Below are 6,854 nucleotides of genomic sequence, written 5' to 3'. Positions count from 1 at the left end.
TAGTGGTTTTCATTTTACTGTTGTTCTTTTAAAAGTTTAAGAGACGCCTTCCTGGTCATCTGGACACTGGTAAGTATTGCCATATGGGTTCAGTGCCCCATTTATATTGATGATTTATTTACCCATCTCCTGAAATGTCATATTTTAACTAACTTCTACCATAATGTTTCTCAAACTAGAGGACAGGGCTTTTCTATATATATGTAGAAAAGTATCCTCACACTTTAAAAATTACTATCAGTGATATGGACCTGGGCTTCCCAGGTGGTGCTATTGGTAAAGAACCAGCCTGCCAATGCAGGAGACATAAGAGACATGGGTTTGATCCCTGGGTCAGGAAGATGCCCTGGAGGAGGACATGGGAACCCGCTCCAGTATTCGTGCTTAGGGAATCCCATGGACAGAGGACCCTGGTGGACTACGGTCCATAGGGTTGCAAAGAGTCAGACATGACTGAAGCAACTTAAGCACACGCGCACAGTATGGAACCTCTGAAATCTTTAAGCAGAAGAGAGGTTATGTTTAGAGCACCATCTAAGTCACGTTGGCAGCTAGCTGAGCAAAAGTTGAATTTGAGAGGACAAGATGGAAGGCAGACTGGTGATTATAAAACAGTTGTAACCCAATATTGTCCACTTATAGTAGGGGCGGGGAGATGAGCACAGATTTGAAAAATATTTAGGATCCAGGAAGTAAATGGATAGTAAATAGAGGGACTTCCCTGGTGATCCAGGGATTAAGACTCCCAGCTGCCAATGCAACAGACCCAGGTTCTATCCCTGGTCAGGGAACTAGATTCCATATAACGCAACTAAGAGTTTCCCATTCCACTAACAACTAATGATCCCACATGCCGCAACCAAGGCCTGGCACAGACAAATAAATATAAATAAATAAATCTTTAAAAAACAACTTATTTTTAAAAACAAGGCCTCCTCCCTTAAAAACAAGATAGCACATGGATTCAATTTGGATTCCAAACTAATAACAACAACAAAAAAAAACCATAGTGAACTGTGTTAAGCATCATAGACAGGAAAATAGTAAATCACTGATTTATTTTGGAACACTTAATTCATTATAATAAATACAGTATTATGGCAGCACAATTGAGATGAATGATGAAATCACTTTTAAGTTTCATAATTTTAACATTTTTGTTTCCTATTATTCCCAGGACCAATTATAATTGTGCAAAATTTTATCAACTGCACTGTCATACAAACAGACAAATTATCTATTGTTAAGACTAGTTTCTCATTTCTGACAAAATAACATTTGTTTTCTCAAGAAGTTGACATTTTTCAAGGGACTGGAAAAAAGTTCCCATTAATAGGTCTATAGAAAAAAACGTAGAAAAAGAAACATTTCACATCTTGAAAAGCATTAGGCACTAATTGTTTGAATCACAAATGCTAATCCGTGTTCTGACTGACCCAGAACATCCCAGCTGATATTCAAAATTTTGTCATCAACTGTATTTTCTTTTTGCAAGCTCAGTTTCTACTCAGCTTCAGTTCAGTGCATAAATTTCTCTTCTTATAAATTCTTGAATTAAAACTAGAACAATTTTCATCATGGCTTTTTTCATAAAATAATAATTAATCATCTAAAAATGGTTTTGATTGAAATAACAAAAACTAGCTTCTGGCACATAATTAGAACATCTGATAAATTTTGATTAGGAACTTGCTTGAAATTCATGCCATTTCAGATACTGAAAAATAAATTGATTTTAGTTAAAAAAAATTTTTTTACAAAGATGCTTATAAAAGTTGTTTCAGAAGAAGAGCACTCAAAGTTTGATCTCTCAGTTCTGTAGAACATAATCTTAGGTGAAAAGTATGTATATATACTCTTCAAGATTTTAATTCAACTAAATGACATATTTCTAAGATATCTAATGAAGTATATTTCACATGTAGACAAAAGAAAAAATTAACATTTTATTATGGAAAATTTCAAACATATACAAGAGTAGAAAGGATAGTGCAGTGAACTCCTAGCATGCAGCTCATATTAATAATAATTAATTTAAGTAGTAATATAACATAATAGAAAAATTGTCAACTCTTAGCCAATCTTGTTTCATCTGTAGTCCTTATCCCCTTCCCACTAGGTCCCACACTCAACTACTTTAAGCAAATCTCATGCATCATTATTGTTTCATCTGCAGACATTTCAGTATGCATTACAAGAGGTAAGAACTCTTTAAAATAATATTTTAAAGACTTTAAACACTTTAAAGTTTTAAAGACTTTAAAAACTCTTTAAAATATTAGGTGTAATATTATTACACCTAAAAGAGTTAAGAATTTCTTAGATTCACCAAATATCCAGTTTGTATTCAAATTTCCCTGATTCAAACAATAAAATTGTAGAATAACAAACCAACAGAAAAACCAACATTAAGTTAAAAATCATTGCAGGGGATACATTTCCAATATGACAGCCCAAGAAATTCCACAGACCCACTCTGCAGTGGAACTGGTGAAAAGTATAAAAAAATAACCACTGGGACTTCCCCGGTGGTCCAGTGGCTAAGACTCCACACTCCCAGTGCAGGGGGCCCAGGTTCAATCCCTGGTCAGGAAGCTAGATCCTACCTGTTACAACTAAGACTTTCACATGCTACAGCTAAAGATCCTGCACGCCCAACTAAGACCTGGAGCATCCAAATAAATAAAAGAAAAAAAGTTTTTTTAACAGATAACCATTTGAAGTATCTGGAAATGATCCTAAAAATATACAGCAAATACAGAAACATCTATTGGAGAAAATCTACCAAAAGTTGATAAGAGTCTTTGAGCCAGAATTGCTCTTTCTCTCTCTCTCTCTCTCCCTCCTTACTCCCACCCCAGTGGAGACAAAAACTCCAGTCCAGATTGGTACAGCCAAGTGCACAGGGCTCACTGTCCCATCAACTCCCTGTCAGAGGGTTCTTTCTAGGAGGATTAATGCATCGACATTTCTCATCCTGCCCTAGATACCTGCTTCTGAGGCTAAGCTACGAACTCTCTTCTGCTCAGCCCTCCCATTTATGGAGGATGAGGCTCTACTTTGCGTGTGATATTACTGAGGATTCTGGGGCCTTGGTCATCCCTGCCCCGGCTCATAAAGTGGTGGTTTAACTCCAGGAGAGGCAAGCAGAGAAGACCCGAAGCTATGGGCTCTCTTCTGCCACTTGGTCAACTCTTACACAGGGGTGTCACTCAGAGAGAAATACATCATTGTCCCCACCCACAGCTGGAGTCCAGGCTCAGAGAGTCTGCCCAGGGACAGAAGCAGACTATAAAACAGACAGGTCTTATCTCTTCCCAAAGGAACTGACCTTATCTGCAACAGAGTGGAGAAGTTCAAGCCTAAGGATGCTCTCAAAACAGAGGGCTGGGACTTCCCTGGTGGCCAGTGGCTAAGACTCCATAGTCCCAATGCAGGGGGCCCAGGTTCGATCCCTGGTCAGGGAACTAGATTCCACATGCCCCAACTAAGACCTGGTGTGGACAAACAATAAATAAGTATATCAGATCAGATCAGATCAGTTGCTCAGTCGTGTCCGACTCTTTGTGACCCCATGAATCGCAGCATGCCAGGCCTCCCTGTCCATCACCAACTCCCAGAGTTCACCCAGACTCACGTCTATCGAGTCAGTGATGCCATCCAGCCATCTCATCCTCTGTCGTCCCCTTCTCCTCCTGCCCCCAATCCCTCCTAGCATCAGAGTCTTTTCCAATGAGTCAACTCTTCGCATGAGGTGGCCAAAGTACTGGACTTTCAGCTTTAGCATCAGTCCTTCCAAAGAAATTCCAGGGCTGATCTCCTTCAGAATGCACTGGTTGGATCTCCTTGCAGTCCAAGGGACTCTCAAGAGTCTTCTCCAACACCACGGTTCAAAAGCATCAATTCTTCGGCGCTCAGCTTTCTTCACAGTCCAACTCTCACATCCATACATGACCACAGGAAAAAACATAGCCTTGACTAGATGAACCTTTGTTGGCAAAGTGATGTCTCTGCTTTTTAATATGCTATCTAGGTTGGTCATAACTTTCCTTCCAAGGAGTAAGCGTCTTTTAATTTCATGGCTGCAGTCACCATCTGCAGTGATTTTGGAACCCAGAAAAATAAAGTCTGACACTGTTTCCACTGTTTCCCCATCTATTTCCCATGAAGTGATGGGACCAGATGCCATGATCTTTGTTTTCTGAACGTTAAGCTTTAAGCCAACTTTTTCACTCTCCACTTTCATTTTCATCAAGAGGCTTTTGAGTTCCTCTTCACTTTCTGCCATAAGGGTGGTGTCATCTGCATATCTGAGGTTATTGATATTTCTCCCGGCAATCTTGATTCCAGCTTGTGTTTCTTCCAGTCCAGCGTTTCTCATGATGTACTCTGCATATAAATATATATATATATATATATATTAAAAAAAAAAAAAGGAGCCTGTGTTGAAAGGCAACTGGAAGAAGAGTGTAGAGTCCATGAAGATCAGGCTAATGCACAAGTCAGCTAGTTTGCAGGAGAGAATCAGGGAGAGAAATAGGAGACAGTAACCTCAGGAGCTGTTCCTTCAAAGGAGCCTGAGTCTATAGAGCAATTTATATGCCAGGGCATTGTTGAAAGCAACAGATCAACTGGCAATTAACGCATCTTGACAGCTGCATGTGGTCAGGGGAAGAAATGAAGAGGATCTGGCGCAAATCACGGCTAACCCAGGATGACGGTGGGCAGATCTCAAAATGTACTTCCCTGTGCATCAGCGGTTAACACTTCTGGGGCCACAAAGACCAGTGGGAAAGAAAAAAGGCTTCAGAAGTGTGAGGAGGTGGAGGAGATGTGATCTAAGATATTCTAGTGGAGGGTGTGGTGGGTGAGAAGACCCTGCTTTCGCTGGCCGAGTGGGTGGAAGGTTCTTGGAGGAAAAACCCAAGGGGTCGAGGAGGGGGGCTTTCCCTGGCCAGGTCGTCTGGGAGGGCTTAGGAGGCCCTATCTCTGTGGATGGATGTCCTGCAGGGTGGCCGTGGGCCAAGCAGGTGTGGAGTACAACCCTTCTAGTAGGTCCTAGCTAATGAGAGAAGAGTGGACATCCATTTCTTGATCCCCAGGCCTGATCTCACCCCTAAACTGACTTTTCTGAGAACAGCGTTCATGGACTTTGTGGGTAGTGAGACATGAAGGGATAAAAGGAGTACGAAAAGCAAATGGTAAAAGACCAAGTGAAATGTGGGATCTCAAAAAAAAAAAGAAAGAAAGAAAGAAATGTGACATGTCTCAAAGCCCTGTGACCTTGGGTCACTTCTCAGTTTCTTCATCTGCAAAGTGGGGAGAAGGGGGGTGGGTGAGGAGGGAGGCTTCTTTAAAATAAGCCAGCCAGTCACTAAACAAAAAAGGGCGTTACAACAAGCCTGGGGGGAGTGAGGGTGGGGGACCTGTACCCAGAGTTGCTACAACGCTAATTAAAATGTCCAGTTTCCAACAAAACTAGATGAGACAAGCAAATAAGCAGGCGTAAAAAACTAATAAGCAGAAACCTCAGTTAAATAGAGTCAGGAGACAGAAGGGGGAAGCTTTCATGCCCAGCAAGGGCAGCAGAGCCCAACAGGAAGAAGAAAGATACCGCTTTCTTCCTGGCAAGGATTCAGCCAGTGAAAAGCCTTGGAATCTTTGTTTACTCCTTCCCTTGCCCTGCGGGACCTGCATATGGTCCTTAATTATAGATCCAGAAATTCCAATTCTCTGTTGAGCCCCATGTTTCTTTTTTTTTTTTTTTTTTTGGTGTGCCAAGTGGCTTGCAGGGATGTTAGTTCCCTGACCAGGGGTTAAACCTGGTCCCTATGCAGTGGAAGCACGGAGTCCTAACCACTGGACCACCAGGGGAGATAAATATATTTATATATAACTTGTATCTGGACACACCTTTCCTCCAGCTACGAAATACAAAAAAGGAATCTGTATGGGGCTAAAAATTACTGCATGCAGATGCAGGACTTTTAGACACAGCAGGGGAAGGATGAATTGAGAGAGTAGCAGTAACATATATACACTGCTGCTAAGTCACTTCAGTCGTGTCCGACTCTGTGCGACCCTATAGACAGCAGCCCACCAGGCTTCCCCGTCCCTGGGATTCTCCAGGCAAGAACAGTGGAGTGGGTTGCCATTTCCTTCTCCAATGCATGAAAGTGAAAAGTGAAAGTGAAATCGCTCAGTCGTGTCTGGCTCTGTATGACCCCATGGACTGCCGCCTACCAGGCTCCTCTGTCCATGGGATTTTCCAGGCAAGAGTACTGGAGTGGGGTGCCATTGCCTTCTCCAATATACACACTATCAAGTGTAAAATGTAAAGAGAGCCTCCCAGGTAGTTCAGTAGTAAAGAACCTGCCTGCCTCTGCAGGAGACAGAGGAGACAAGGGTTTGATCCCCAGATGGGGAAGATTCCCTGGAGGAGGAAATGGCAACCCACTCCAGTATTCTTGCCTGGGAAATTTCACGGACAGAGGAGTCCATGGGGTCGCAAGTCAGACACAACTGAGTGACTGAGCACCTGTGTAAAATAGGTACCTAGTGATAAGTTACTATATAACACAGGAGCCCAGCCTGGTGCCCCGTGATGACCTAGAGGGCTGAGACAGGGGGAAGGCAGGGAGGCTCAAAAGGGAGAGAATGTATATATATGATTATGACTGATTCACACTGTTGTATGGCAGAAACTAGCACAACATTGTAAAGCAATTTTCCTCCAATTAAAAAATAAATTAAAAAAATAAAAACAACTGCATGCATGCACAGTTGGGGCGAATTCTGGACCCAAACGATACAAAGAGACCAAAAAACCCAAGTGCCACTTTTAAAGACAGGAT

Source organism: Bubalus bubalis, chromosome 3 (assembly GCF_019923935.1).
Source record: "Bubalus bubalis isolate 160015118507 breed Murrah chromosome 3, NDDB_SH_1, whole genome shotgun sequence".
NCBI lineage: Eukaryota > Metazoa > Chordata > Mammalia > Artiodactyla > Bovidae > Bubalus > Bubalus bubalis.
This window is presented reverse-complemented; position numbering follows the sequence as displayed.